The sequence below is a fragment of the Lathyrus oleraceus genome, chromosome 3, assembly GCF_024323335.1.
Source record: "Lathyrus oleraceus cultivar Zhongwan6 chromosome 3, CAAS_Psat_ZW6_1.0, whole genome shotgun sequence".
Taxonomy (NCBI): domain Eukaryota; kingdom Viridiplantae; phylum Streptophyta; class Magnoliopsida; order Fabales; family Fabaceae; genus Lathyrus; species Lathyrus oleraceus.
The window spans coordinates 394,871,243-394,887,274 of NC_066581.1; positions in this window are offsets into that span (position 1 = coordinate 394,871,243).

Genomic DNA, 16,032 nt, shown 5'->3' on the forward strand with positions numbered 1-16,032 from the left:
TTTAAAAATGAATTAAAATGCATTTTAATTTGAACAAAACCTTAAATCCCTTCAGAATACCAAATAAATGACCAAGGGATTTATCCTAGGTCAAACAAGGTCAAAGGACCTTAGACAAAAAATTCCATGATTTTTGAAAAATCAGAAGTATTTTTAAACATTTAAAAACAAGTCCAAAAACATTTAATTCATGAAAAATATCAAAGTTAATCTAAAAAATAATTTTAATTCAAAATACAGAAAGTCCCATATTTTTTGGATTAAAAATGAAATTAATATGAATTAAACAAAATAAAGGGATTAAATAAATTTTTTGAAGTAAAATAGAAATTCAAAAAAACAAGGGTCATCAGATCTCCCTCATTAATTAAGGTGGCAGGTCTGATGGCCACGCGCTAGAGTGCACCAAACACCTCAGTCAACATGCGCGCACCAATGTTAATCGGAAATGAGGGTTGAGATTAAAACATGGACATGAGATCAAAGGGTTGGAACCTTGCCAACAAATCACCGGAGCCCTAGCTCTGGTTATCTTCTCCAGTGGACCTCATCGGACTGGTCCACCATTAACCACCACTAAAATAAAAAGTGAGTACACTATTTTTAAAGAAAAAATGCTCAAGAGCTCGAATATGGCCTCAATTTCTTCCAATTCCAAGTATATTGAAAGATACATGGATTTGAAATTTGAGGAGCATGATCTGAATTGCTTCGATTTGGCCTCAAAGCAACTCAATCTTGTTGCCTACATTGGTAGGTCTTTGATGACCAACAATAAATCAAAATAGTTGAGAAATAAGGGAGAATCGGAGAAGAGAATTTTTAGAAAATTTACCTTCGTGTCGATTCAATTGAGCTTGATCTTAATCTGAATCCACTTGGTTATTCCTCCTCTTGCTTGCAGTGACCAATTGAGATGAAAAAGGAAATGAATCCTTGGAGTTTGAATCTCAAAGCAGAAGGTGAAATTCAAACTCAATTTCAAAAAAACCTTCAAGGAATTCTGTGGAGTAGGGTTCATATATGGTTTGGCAAGGCTTGGGCAATGTGTGTGTGTAGTTCTAAAGTAATGCACTCCTATTTATAAGCTCATGAATTCATTTCCACGCCTTTTATATTTTGGCCAAAATTAGCAAGTTGTGCATGGATTCATGGGCGTTGAATTAGGCTCAAACAATGATGCAATCCAACTCCAATTCGTGCACAATGGATACTGAGATCATTACATGGAAGCATGCAAAGGGAAATAATCATTTGAGTTCCAATGTTACCAAAACAAACCCACCAAAGGAACCATACGGAAGTCCCTCAATGTTTGTCCAAATGAAAAGATCTTGGATGTTTTGGAAAGGTGACATCAAAGGGAACAACTTTTGTGTTGAACACTTTTTCATTTGGACCTTGGCTCAGGATGAATTTTGAGGTGGAAGTTTGAGAAATCAAACATGATTGAAAATTTTCTAAGTCCCTAGTCAAATGACCACTTCTTCCACCTTGAATACCTTTTTCTATAAGCTTTAAATGGAAATCGTTCCTTCATCAAAGTTGTAGCTCTTTCAATCCTCTTCAGTATGGTCATAAATTTGACATCATTTGTATTTGGAATTAGGGAGTTATGCATTTTATAGGTTGAGGAAAAATGCTTATTCAATGGTAATGGCCCAAAATGACCTAAAATATTTCCTCTTGGAACATGCCCTTGCAAGTAGAATTTGACATTTATAAAAGAATAAAAGTTGTAGAAGACATATTGAAATTTATTATGAAACTTGGATGGACTTCATATCATAAAAATTGAGTAAGTTATGGTCCTTGGAAGTTGACCTCCTAACTAGGGCTCAGACAAAATGACCTATAATATTTCACCATTAAAAATGACTTTCTAAGAAAACCTATATCTTTATGCCAACATGAAAGTTGTTTGGAATATCATAAGGAGTAACTTTTCTCTTGGAATCATTTTCATATGACAAAAATTGTAGGAGATGGGGTCTAGGGAACCCTAGTTTTGATCAGTTGACTTTCTTGCGTCAACTTCTTTGAACCAACTTGCAAACTTGAAGTTCTATTGATCTTTGGGACTCATGGAGGATCATATACGTTTGAGATGATGTAAAATGAATTATCCCTTGATATCTATGACCAAATATTAAAGAAACTTGCTAAGGAAGTCACACAAGATACCCAGATGAATTGGGGCTTCCAAGGCCAACAAGCTTCAAACTCTTTATCAATTCTTGATCAAATTAACAAATTAAGGACAAGGGGATACATGTATGATGTTTAGAACCAATATGGATCATTGTTGGATTGATCTCTTTGCATTGAGGGTCTCAAACCCTAGTTGTGAGCTTGATAGGGCACAGATGGATGGATACACTACCTACAAAAGAAACAAAGACATATATAGACATATTTTTGGTATTTTGGTTAGTAAATAAAAGAAGATAAAGTATGATACAATCAAATATGCTTGGTGATCTCTCCCAATATAAGGCCAATGAATGAAGGGTAAAGAGGATGCCAAGGTGTGGTCCCAAAGCCAATGCAAATGATGGGATGCCATGAGGGATCTTAGGGTCAAAATTGGGGTCTTACACGGTGAGGTTGTCATACCCCAAAATTTGCCCGTTAATCTTGCAAGACATTTTTCAAGGCACTCCAACTCATTTTTCAAGACATTGATCTTAAAGGAACAAAGACCCGGCACACAGGTGGCCAAATCTAGAAAATGACTTAAATTGGCTTGCTCGCTAGGCGAGCAAAATCCTTCGCCTAGCGAACCCTTCGCCGCACCACTCGCCTAGCGAAGCTTGCGAATACCATAAATTTTGGGCTTCATTCTGAGCCCATTAGGTCACAAAAACGATTATAAATACCAAGACCTCATTCAAGCAGGGAGAAGAAAGAAAAAGGGAGAAACACAAACCCACACAGACAGGCAAACCCTGGAGGCTAACCAAGAGAATTCAGAGCAACCCTAAAGGAAACCCTGAAGGAAACTCATCTGCACAAAGGTTACCTCCGCCCAACTCAATTCGGCACCAACCCTAAGAGGGATCTGCCAATTCAACGTTGCAATTCAATTGCAAACAGGTTTGCACCACCACTACCACTTTATGCTCCCAATTTACATGTGACATAATGATTGAATTTATAAATATATCTTAGGTTTTGCATGTGGATCTAAGTATGCATGGATGTCTTGAATGTTTAACCATGTAATTTCTGTAATGGATGCCATAGGGTTTGGAGCTTGCTGAAATCGTACTGTTATTAAAATCAAAACCCGCAGCCGTTCGCTAGCACATCGCTAAGCGAACATGTAGCGAGTGTTCGCCAAGCCTTCGCTAGGCGAGGCAGTAGCGAACATGACAGTCGCTGATTTTTTCTGTTCTGTGTTTATCTGACATGTCCTATCATAGCTGTGTAATATTTGCCTGACATTATTACTGTTGCGGTTCCTTTGTTCGGTGCAACTATTGATCGCACCCCATTTGGTATTCTGACCTGTTTGCTGAATTTTGTGAGGGCTCACATATTACCGAAGAAGGTAGCTTGCTAGGTATTCCACTTTATTTGTGGGATACCCTTGTGGAGACTCATCCTAATTACCTAACTGATTACAAATGTTGCCTTTGAATATATGATCTTGGCCCTCTCTTTGTTGCCTTACGGTATTACGGTCATGTCCTGCGAATGTGGGGATACACTTAGCAAAGACCCTTCGATTAAATCATCATGTCCCTATAAGATAAATCATAGTCCCTCGGATGTTGCCTGCGAATATATGATTTTGTCCCTCGATGACCCTCCGTGGTAGCCTATGATTAAATGATGATCGTCCCTTCGAATGCTAAGGTATCCTTACAAATGTTGCCTTCAATGACCAATCGACGACCCTACGATGTCCCTTTACATCCAAAGGACAAGACTACTTACTTCTCAATAGTAAGGACAGTTGTACCTTCATAAGGATAGGAAATACTCATAAAGACCTTGGGTAGGTATAACTCTTAAATGCTGACTCACAACTTAAAATACTTTTCACACCTCACACTTTGCAAAACAGCTATTAGAAAATCACCACTTGGTATACATTCATACTAGAATCATTGCCAAGTTATATTTTTCTAAACAGCTTTCAAAATTAAACGAGATAAATACTTTGTATACATTCCTACAAGAATCATTACAAAGTTAAACTCTCTTTTCAAAACATTTTCTAAACAGTTTCCCAAACACTTTTTCAGACAAGAAAAACATAAGTGATCAAACAATTAAGAGCCCATGGATAACCATGGATACAAAGGGTGCTAACACCTTCCCTTTGTATAATGTACCTCCCGAACCCAAAATCTAATCAAGGTCTTTCCTGTTCTTTTCCACCTTTCCTTATTGGATAAAAGAAAAGTCGGTGGCGACTCTTGCTATCCGCGACATTGCGTTTCAAAGCAAAAACACACAAAGTCAACTCACCGTATGACAGAACTGGCGACTCTGCTGGGGACTCTTAAAAAGAGAGGTTGCCTTAAAAAAAACAAGATCACTTATTTGAATTGTCTGATTTACTTTTAAGGGATTTCTTGGGTATTTTATGCTTGAGTGAAAGATCCTACACCCGGATCTAGTGTACCTTAGGTAAGTAGCAAAAGATCATCGCGACTATCCGGCGTATACTAGAATGGTTAAAATGATGGCTACGGTTAATGTGACACTTTGGATGTCCTGATGTTCCTCATGTTTACTTGAGGAAAAATTCGGCGTCCGCGTGGTGTCATCAAAGCGTTAACCAGACCTTTAGAACCCTAATTGACTCATCCTAGCCATTAGAAAGTAGTGAGATAACTGAAATTCGGTTCCGACTGGGGGTTGGTTGAGACTCGATACTACACTCTTTGAGATTGGACCTTAGGGAAGCTTTGGTCAACCACTTGGTGTTGCACTGAAGTGGACTTAAGGAAAGGTCAATGATTTGAGATCCTTCTAGAACCCGGTTACTATTCTAGGATAGGTTGAACCAACCAAACTTCAGTGGGGAGGGTACTTACCTATGGAACGCATGCAGGCCTTAAAACTTAGGAATGATTGTTGTGTGACTTGCTTGTGCTCGTTATTTACTTAACATCATAACATCATGGCATTGTACTAACCATTTCAAGGACTTAGGGATTTAACTTTGCTCTGTTTTGTAAGGCTATGGCTTCCAGGAAGACCATCCGGATCAATTTTGTAGCGATCTCTCCTCAACTAAAAAATTTAGTGTCAGAACTTCCTGATCAGGCTCAGTTCATCAAGAAACATGGTTCTCTCCTCAATTTGGTTACCACTGGTTTCAAAGAAGATATGATGAGAGTTCTATTCCAGTTCTTCGATCCTAAACATCATTGCTTCACCTTCCCAGATTATCAGTTGGTACCCACATTAGAAGAATTCTCCAGGATGCTTGGGATACCTATCCTTGATCAAACACCTTTCAGTAGTTTAGAAAAGAGTCCGAAGTCCGAAAAAGTTGCCGCAGCTTTACACATGACAAAGTCCGACATTAAAACCAATTGGGTAACAAGAAGTGGAATTAAAGGTTTACTTTCCAAATTTCTGATAAATAAGGCCCGAGAATTCTTAAAAGTTATGGATGTCCATGCTTTCGAAGATGTCCTAGCATTATTAATTTATGGTTTGGTGTTATTTCCTAATCCAGACCAATTCATAGACATGAATGCTATTAAGATATTTCTCACTCATAACCTTGTGCCCACCTTATATAGAGACATTTTGCATTCCCTTCACACCCGTACTGTGAAAAGGCAAGGGACTCTCATGTGCTGCATACCTTTATTATCTAGGTGGTTTATTTCGCACCTTCCCTAATCAGTCTTGAAGAACGAGCAGAATTTGAAATGGTCTCAAAGGATAATGTCGCTCTCCCATTCAGACATCCGTTGGTGTCTTCATCTCAAAGAAAATGTTATCCTCATTGACCGTTGTGGAGAATTCCCTAACGTACCACTCCTGGGGATGAGGGGAGGTATTACTTATAATCCTGCTTTAGCCCTACGTCAGTTCGGTTGTGCTCGAAGAGATGGTCCACATGAAATAATTATCCAAGGCACTGTGTTTGACTATGACAACGATCCCCAAGGTCTCCGTCAAAGATTTGTACGAGCTTGGGGCATGGTGAAAAGAAGCACGTTAGGACATAAAAACTCTATTCCTATGGAACCTTATCTCAGATGGGTACGCGCAAGAGCTCGTGAACTTGTCATGCCATATCTTGCAGTCGGACCGCTGATTGTTGAACCAGGAGTTGAAGGAGGTACTCCTCAGATCATTCCTTATCCAGATATGCCTGCCAATATGGAAGAATTGAAGAGATCCTGGATCCAGTTGAGAGAGGAAAGGGATATTTTTGAAGCCCAGTTCTGTGCTGAAAGGAAGAAAGTGTTAGAACTTACCAGCCAGCTTAATGAGGAACGATGACTCAATGCATATCTTCGCCCAAAAAGAAGCCGTCCCTGGGAGACTTGAGCTTTCATTGTATTTTATTATTTTTGTTGTAATAAACGTTGATTAATAAAAGTTCCTTTCTTGGTGGTTTACACAAAGTTAAATTCCAAAAGTCCTTGAAAACATTTCATACATTGCATAGCATAACATAACATTGCATAACAGGTATTCTAAAGAATCAATGTCCTCACGGTCTTCCTATTACAAACAGAAAAATGGCCCTCGAACAAACTGTCAAAGATCTCCAGGCTCAAAATGCTCAATTCCAGGAGATGATCTTGAACTTATCCAATGGGCAGGAGGAACTGAAGGCTCTCTTGCTCGAGAAGAAGAAAGACAAGAAACCTGTGAGTTACATTAACCTGGGAAGAAGGCTTAAAGGACAGGCTGCAGGAGTCAAGATTAGAATTCCGAAGGATCAAGGAGAGGAGACAGAAAATGATTCGGAAGATGAGAATGCTGATCCTTTCAACCATGAGGACGACGATGAAGATTATGAAAATGAACAGTACTCTCCAAAAGATGATAAGTATAAGTTGTTGGAAGAACGCATGCTAGCTATGGAGGGTCAGAAGGCGCCCGGTCTGGATTTCGAAGGCTTAGGTCTGGTCTCTGATGTGGTCATTCCCCGCAAATTCAAGGTCCCCGCTTTCACTAAGTATGATGGTGCGTCTTGTCCTCAGATGCATCTGAGAGCTTATGTGAGAAAGATTCAGTCGTATACCACTGATAGGAAGCTATGGATCCATTTCTTCCAAGAGAGTCTGTCTGGCACACAGTTAGAGTGGTATTATCAGCTTGAGAGCTCTAACATCCGCACCAGGACTGATTTAGCGACAGCTTTCTACAAGCACTACCAGTATAATTCTGAATTGGCACCTACTCGGCTACAGTTGCAGAATATGACTATGGGCTCTAAAGAAAGCTTCAAGGAATATGCTCAAAAATGGAGAGATTTGGCTGGCAGAGTCAAACCCCCTATGACTGATCGAGAACTAGTGGACATGTTCATGGGTACACTGACTGGCCCATTCTACAGCCATCTATTAGGAAGTTCCTCATCGAGTTTCACTGAACTTATATTAACAGGTGAACGTGTTGAAAGTGGCATTCAAAGTGGAAAGATACAGGTGGCTACCTCTGCAAGCACCAAAAAGTCCTATCAGGAGAGGAATGAATCAAATGCTGTGTACGGTCAAAGGGGTCATAACAAGAAAAATCGTGACCATACTGTTGGAGCAGTTACGATTGCAGCACCGCCATCTCAAAACTTCCAACACGGACAAGACAGGCCAAGAAGACAGTTTACAAAGATCAATATGACTTTAGCACAGGCACTGCAGGGTATGCTAAAAGCAAATTTAATTACCCTCAGAGATCCTCCTGCAAATCCCAACACTACTTCGCCTCGTTATAATCCCAATGACAGGTGTGCATATCACTCCGACAGCCCCGGGCATGATACAAACGATTGTTGGTTGTTAAAGAATAAGATTCAGGATATGATCGACGCTGGGGAGATTGATTTTGATCCTCCGGAGACTCCTAATGTCATCACTGCTCCTCTGCCTAATCATGACAAGACTGTTAATGCTGTAGAAGATGCTGATAGCGATTGCGACTGGGATAGCTGGATTTTCCCAACAATTGGTGACAGACTCAATAATTGGAAGGCTGAAGACACTATACCGATTTCCTTTAGTCAGGAGTAATTGTTATTGCTATTTTAGTGTTTCAAATTTGGTAATTTTTTAAGGCATTGTGTCGATACCCGGGGCACATTAGCTAATTTTTCAAGGGTTTTGTCATTTTCATAAGCATATTCACATTCAATAAATCAATGGACTTTTTGTATTCAAATATTGCGCTCTTTATCTTTCTTGTCATCTTTCAAACAAGCTATACTTTCTTACACACACTCACGTAACCAATTGCAGACCCATATCCACTCTGGATCCTGCTGATAATAATTTTGCTACTGTTAATTATGGCTTTGAAAATCTGATCTACCAAGCCGAGGATGGAAGTGAGGAAGATTGTGAAGTACCTGGAGAACTTACCAGACTGTTACTGCAAGAAGAAAAGACTATACTGCCGCATGAGGAATCAATTGAAATTGTAAATCTGGGTACCGAAGTAGACAAGAAAGAAGTCAGAGGTTTCTTGGGACGCTTGAATTACATTGCCTGATTTATCTCCCATTTGACTGCTACTTGCAAACCCATCTTCAAATTACTGAAAAAAATCAAGAGATAATATGGAATGATGAATGTCAAGAAGCTTTTGACAAAATCAAGAAGTGTCTCCAAGAACCTCCAATTCTGATGCCACTAGTTGAAGGAAGACCTCTAATCATGTATTTGACCGTGTTAGAAAATTCAATGGGGTGTGTGTTGGGGCAACATGACGAGTCTGGTCGAAAAGAGCATGCAATATATCACCTTAGCAAAAGATTACCGACTGTGAAACAAAATACTCACTGCTTGAGAAAACTTGTTGTGCTTTGGCTTGGGCTGCTCGCCGACTAAGACAGTATATGTTGAATCATACCACTTTATTGATTTCTAAGATGGAAACCTGCTCATCCCTGAAAGAGTTATCACTGACAATGGTACTAATTTGAACAACAAGATGATTACTGAACTTTGCACGCAGTTCGAAATAAAACACCATAACTCTTCTCCGTACCGGCCAAAGATGAATGGCGCCGTAGAAGCTGCTAATAAGGATATTAAGAAGATCATACAAAAGATGACAGTAACATACAAAGACTGGCATGAGATGTTACCATTTGCTCTTCATGGTTATCGCACTTCAGTACGCACTTCGACAGGGGAAACTCCTTTCTCTTTAGTCTACGGAATGGAAGTCGTTTTACCAGTGGAAGTTCAGATTCCCTCTCTAAGAATTATGAAAGATGCAGGCTTAGATGAAGATGAATGGATTCAGACTCGACTCGATCAGATAAATTTGATTGATGAAAAGAGACTTGCGGCTGTTTGTCATGGGCAGATATATCAAAAGCGCATGACCCAGGCGTTTAATAAAAAAGTCAAGAGACAGGTATATCAAATTGGTGACTTGGTAATAAAGCGTATCATTCTACCACAAGGTGATTCTAGAGGCAAATGGACTCCCACATACGAAGGGTCGTTTGTAGTTAAGAAGGTATTCTCTGGTGGAGCCATGATGCTTACTACAATGGATGGCGAAGACTTCCCGCATCCCGTGAACGCAGACATAGTTAAAAAATACTATGCATAAAAGAGACCCGCTAGGTCGACGTATCTAGGCAAAAGTAAGGGCATCCTGGCGAACCAAAAGGGTTCGGGCAAAAATTAGGGATAAACATATAAAGATGTACACCCGGCAAGTCGAAAACCTGAAAAGGCGGCTTGGGCAAAAAAGGGTATCCTGGTGGACTGAAAACCTGAAAAGGCGGTCCAGGCAAAAATTAGGGATTAAAGCGTATGACTATGGCCCGTTCTAGGTCAGCTTCGCCCAAGTCAAAGGGACTGAACAAGCCAATCACTTCTATCCGACAGCAGGAGATGAGAGGCTTGAAGACATAATGACAGTAGTGGAATTAAAATCAATAGGAATTTTTCTTCATAGCTTTTTCTTTGTTTTCTTGACAATTTCCTCTTACTAGGATTTTTGTCTCCTTGTAACTCAAATTTCCTATTTATAGGCCCTCTTTCAAAATCGATACAATTTTATTTCCAAAAGATGCTTTTGTTTTACTTTTCTGTTTTGTTTGCGTAAACGTCCATTGATTTAATTTGAATTAATATATGCATTTGAATATGAACGATGTTTATCAAAAATACATGCATAAAACAGAAATAGAAATTACTAAAAGACTTCAGGATCGAGGAGAAGGTCTAACCATGCTTTCCAATGAATCCGGTTGCTAATTCTATTCCCCAGCAAAAACCAGTTATTCCCCGGAAGAAATTGGCATCACTAGACAGACTGGTCATCTCTTCCATCCCCAGCCAAGCTCTGTTGAATATTTCTACCATCAGACAGAAATCAAGTATCCCCAGCTAAGAAAGGGTCATCAATACAAATATCTCCAACCAGAATATGGGGATTTATTTTCCCCTAGCAAAAAATTTCAGACGCATAATTCATTCATGCATCATTTCGCATCATATACATGCATGCAATGTTCGCATTTATTTTCACGAGCATAAAACATCTCATGCATCATGACATGGCATGAAGCTAACTTTATTTTTCAGGTTAATTATCCTCCTGATACAGTCAACATAAAGATCCATTCAGACGGATACCTTCATCGATTACATTCAAGATTCAAATACATCTTTCAGATATAATCCATATGAACATCCATTCTGACAAGCACTCTGATATCCTCCTAATGGTGGCATCTTTAAGCCCATCCCAGACATTTATTGCAAATACAACATATACAAATATTATCAGATATAGCCTAACGTACGGTTCATTCTGATTCAGCCCAACATATGATTCCTTCAACTATTCCAATACGGTCTAGCGTACGACCCATTTGGATGTTCATTTCCTCATATACTACCTAGCGTACGGTACATTCCGAGGTGTAGTCTAGCGTACGACTACTTTTTGTCAGATACAGCCTAACGTACGGCTCATTCTGCAACTCAGATACGATCTAATGTACGATCCACTCTGATCTTCATTCCTCAGATACTACCTAGCGTACGGTACATTACGAGGTGTAGTCTAGCGTACAACTACTTTTCGTCAGATACAGCCTAACGTACGGCTCATTCTGCAACCCAGATACGATCTAGCGTACGATCCATTCTAATTCTTATTTCATCGGATACAGCCTAACGTACGGCTCATTCAGCAACTCAGATACGATCTAGCGTACGATCCATTCTGATTCTTACTTCGTCAGATACAGCCTAACGTACGGCTCATTCTGCAACTCGGATACGATCTAGCATACGATCCATTCTGATTCTTATTTCGTCAGATACAGCCTAATGTACAGCTCATTCTGCAACTCAGATATGATCTAGCGTATGATCCATTCTGATCCTTTATCCCCAATGAAGTCGACAGCCTAATGGATTACTCACTATACGGTCTAGTGTACGACCCGATGTGGCACCCATGTCTTCAAATTGGTCTGATGTACAACGCACTCTGAAGCTCTCATCATCAAACTTCCTGGATGGCGTCTTTAAGCCCATCTCCATCAAGACTAACTTTTAATTAACAAGTGCAAATTTTTGGGGCATTCTAAGTGTTCAATAATCTTCCACCTCCAGACCATGAATGGCGTACATACCATTCTAACTCTCTCGGTTTAAGAATATTGAACAGGGGCAACTGTCATACCCCAAAATTTGCCCGTTAATCTTGCAAGACATTTTTCAAGGCACTCCAACTCATTTTTCAAGACATTGATCTTAAAGGAACAAAGACCCAGCACACAGGTGGCCAAATCCAGAAAATGACTTAAACTGGCTTGCTCGCTAGGCGAGCAAAATCCTTCGCCTAGCGAACCCTTCGCTGCACCACTCGCCTAGCGAAGCTTGCGAATACCAGAAATTTTGGGCTTCATTCTGAGCCCATTAGGTCACAAAAACGATTATAAATACCAAGACCTCATTCAAGCAGGGAGAAGAAAGAAAAAGGGAGAAACACAAACCCACACAGACAGCAAACCCTGGAGGCTAACCAAGGGAATTCAGAGCAACCCTAAAGGAAACCCTGAAGGAAACTCATCTGCACAAAGGTTACCTCCGCCCAACTCAATTCGGCACCAACCCTAAGAGGGATCTGCCAATTCAACGTTGCAATTCAATTGCAAACAGGTTTGCACCACCACTACCGCTTTATGCTCCCAATTTACATGTGACATAATGATTGAATTTATAAATATATCTTAGGTTTTGCATGTGGATCTAAGTATGCATGGATGTCTTGAATGTTTAACCATGTAATTTCTGTAATGGATGCCATAGGGTTTGGAGCTTGCTGAAATCGTACTGTTATTAAAATCAAAACACGCAGCCGTTCGCTAGCACATCGCTAAGCGAACGTGTAGCTGTCACATTACGCGAAAAACCGGCAGGAAAACAAGAACAACAGAGCCGCCACCGTGCGTTATTTATCCCAAAAGAGGGAAAGGAAACGCTCAGAGTAAACATGGAAAAAGCATGGTCTCGCGACCAAAGAGAATGGGATCGGGAGTCGGTTATGCGAAGGGAAGGTATTAGCACCCCTACGCATCCGTCGTACTCGACGGGATCCACGCACAAAAGGAAGGAAACTGGTTGCTAAAACACTGCTCATAAACAAACACACAACTGGCTGAAAGAGACCCAAGAAAACAAACAAGACTGACTCGGCAGGATATCGCAACCTGGGCCTACTTAGTCTATCAAGCATGGACATCAGAGTCGAAGTAGTTCGGACTGGGGGAAAACACATGCTCGCTAGGATGTTGCGTCCTATGCATACGTATCTTCTTGGACGAAGAAGAATCAGAGCATTCGTAGCTCGGCTAACGCACGCAAACAAAACCACACAAACACAGGCAAACATGGAACCCGAATGCCAATCGCTGGACTTATATCAGCTTCCGAACCAAACACACCCACACTGGAACCCGAATGCCAATCGCTGGACTTATATCAGGTTCCAAGCACATAACAAGAGGATACGGAATGCCAATCGATGGGCTTACATCCATCTCCTGACACACACAAGACAAAACAAAAACGGGCGCCCGGAGAGATCAGCTCATCTCCTGCCTACGTACCTCATCTGGTATGAGGATCAGGGCGACGTAGTTCCCCTACGCAGGGACACAGGACTAGCCTAACCAGATAACAGAGGGAGACACAACTAGGGAGACTAACTCGAGCCTAGATGTTATCATGCAAAATCATCCCTAAGTCAAGGTTGCTATCTAACTTGCACAGGAAGCAAGCTAAACCTAAGGCACAGGCAATAGCAAAGCAAACAATTACAGATAGCACACACTATATACACACCAAGTGGGGCTCAAACAAAGGTGAGGCTGCAAGAGCAAGCCAACTGGAAGGGTAATGTTAGCTCTTAACCTTGACATTAAGAGTCAAGGTGAAGCTAGATGAAAGGTGAGTGAAGATTAGACTTCACAGCTCTTATCCCTGGCCAGGGAGAGCTTAAGACAAATGAAGTGTGGGTTCAGAAAGTGGGAACCCTTCTACACTTATGACACTGACTCAACTGATCTTCGGTTAATGTCCACAAGGCATCAACATGTGATGTGAGCCAAGGGACGACTCAACAGAATAGCAGGAGGTGGACTACACACCTCTTGTGTCTGCCAATTGCCTTAACAAAGGTCTTTTCCTGCTTGGGGACAAAAATAAACAAGCACAAACATTGCCTCTTAAGGAGGACTTCAGACAGGTGCCTGGCCAAGTAACAGGCCAGGTCTTCCAGACTACATGGAGAAGAGATCATTATACCTCAGTGCTCAAGCTAGCAAGCAAATCAAACACAAGTTCACAAGGGAACTATAGCAACTAAGGTACCTGAAATCAATCCAACATAATCAGTACTCAGCTCAAACAAAAGCAAACAGACAATGGTCAACAGTTAACTATACAGTCAAACAACAGTCAATGCACAAAGGTGCAAGCCACATGGCACAAACTCAAGTTTCAAAACCTACAAAATAAACTCAAAGTTAGTCATAAACAAGCTACAAGCCAACTCCAATTGAGTGCACATCATCAAGCATAAGCAATTGTGCTCTTAACCTGAAACAAATCTCAAATGTGAGAGCACAAGACCACTAGTACAAGACTAGGGTCAAAATGAGAACAAAAAGTCAAAACATAACATGAAACTTATCCAAAATCAAGATCAATCAATTAAGAAACAAATCCAAGTGGTTTCACATTCATATCATCAACCATTATCATTTCATAAGGCAAAGAGTGCAAAACATGCAATTTAGAACCTCAAAGAACCTAACAGAAAGATTCAACTCAAATCAATTCACAAACATTTCAATAAATCACCAAAAAATTCATGATCAAACAGCATTCCTAACATGTCAATCATACCAAATTTCAGCTCATTTGGACTAAGGGAAGCAAGTCAATTAAATTCATGAAGTCAAACCAAGTTCAAACAAGCTCATACAAAGCATCAAAACATGCATCCACTTCAAGCAATCATAAAACAGAGACCAAGCATGATAAATGAATGAAATCAAAGACATGGCAAACTTCAAGATGTCTATAATACACATGCCAAATTTCAAATCCATCCAATTAATCACCAGAATTTCCCAAATCAAATAAAATCATGACTCACAAAAAGTCAACAATTGGTCAAACAGGGGAGAAATTATCAATTAAATTTGAAATGCATTCAAAAAATCCAGAAAAGTTTACATGCATTCTCAACATTCACAAGTATCCTCATGCAAAAATCCAGCGCAATTCATGTTCATATAGCATGGTAACAAAAACCAACAAGTTGGACATGAATGGTGTGACACAAATTGTCACACCTCTATTCAAAAAAACATATCTCACAATCCAGAAACTCAAAAATCACAAACTACATATCAAAATGCTCCTAAAGGTGTCTAGAACAAGCACAAAACATTTTAGCCTCATCCAATTAAGCATCATTATTTCACAAGCAAAATGGCATGGAAGGTACAAATTGTATACACATGAACAAACCCTAGGCAATTTAAAAATCCACACGTGCATAAATTCTGGAAAAATCACCATAAAAAACTAGAGATCATGAAGAGCAAGGTGCAAAAAATCCCAGCCAATTTGGACAAATATTGAAGGAGTTATGAATTTTCTAAGATTGAAGATAAAAATGAAATAAAAATTGAAAGCAAAATGAAATAAAATGAATTTAAATCTGAAAATGGCAATTGCGTAATTCAGGAGCAACGAGGATGAAACGCTGCGTTTCATTTTATTGCATGGCGAAATGTGATTGGCTCATGGCGCGGAAACATGGGAACACATGCAGCAACAAGGCAAAATAGATCAAAACATATTCTGGAACGCGTTCTTCATCACATTCAAACGGTTCTTCAACAAATTTCCAGTATGAACATTTTTTCACCAAATTTGACAAACGATACATCATTCAATTCGTCTCATCATGCACAACAACAATCCTAACATGCTTTTTCCTAATTCAAGCTAACAAGTCCAGATCGAGCAAGGAAAGGTTGGAACATCAAACTTCAAATCACGATATCTCATTCAGTTCTCAATGGAAATTCATGATTCAAGTTGCAGAATACTCTATGAACTAAGATCTACCAAAGCCATATCGTAATTGTGAGAATTTAGAGTTTTGAATTCCTACCTCTTGAAGATGCAGCAGCTGGAATCTTGAACTTCAAGGCCTGGATTGTGAAAACAGAAACTCTATGATGACGCAGAAGATGAATGAAGGATGTTCTTTAGCTCAATTATGCTCCAGCTCGAAGGAATCTCAAAATGCCATGAAAGGTGCAAGGTT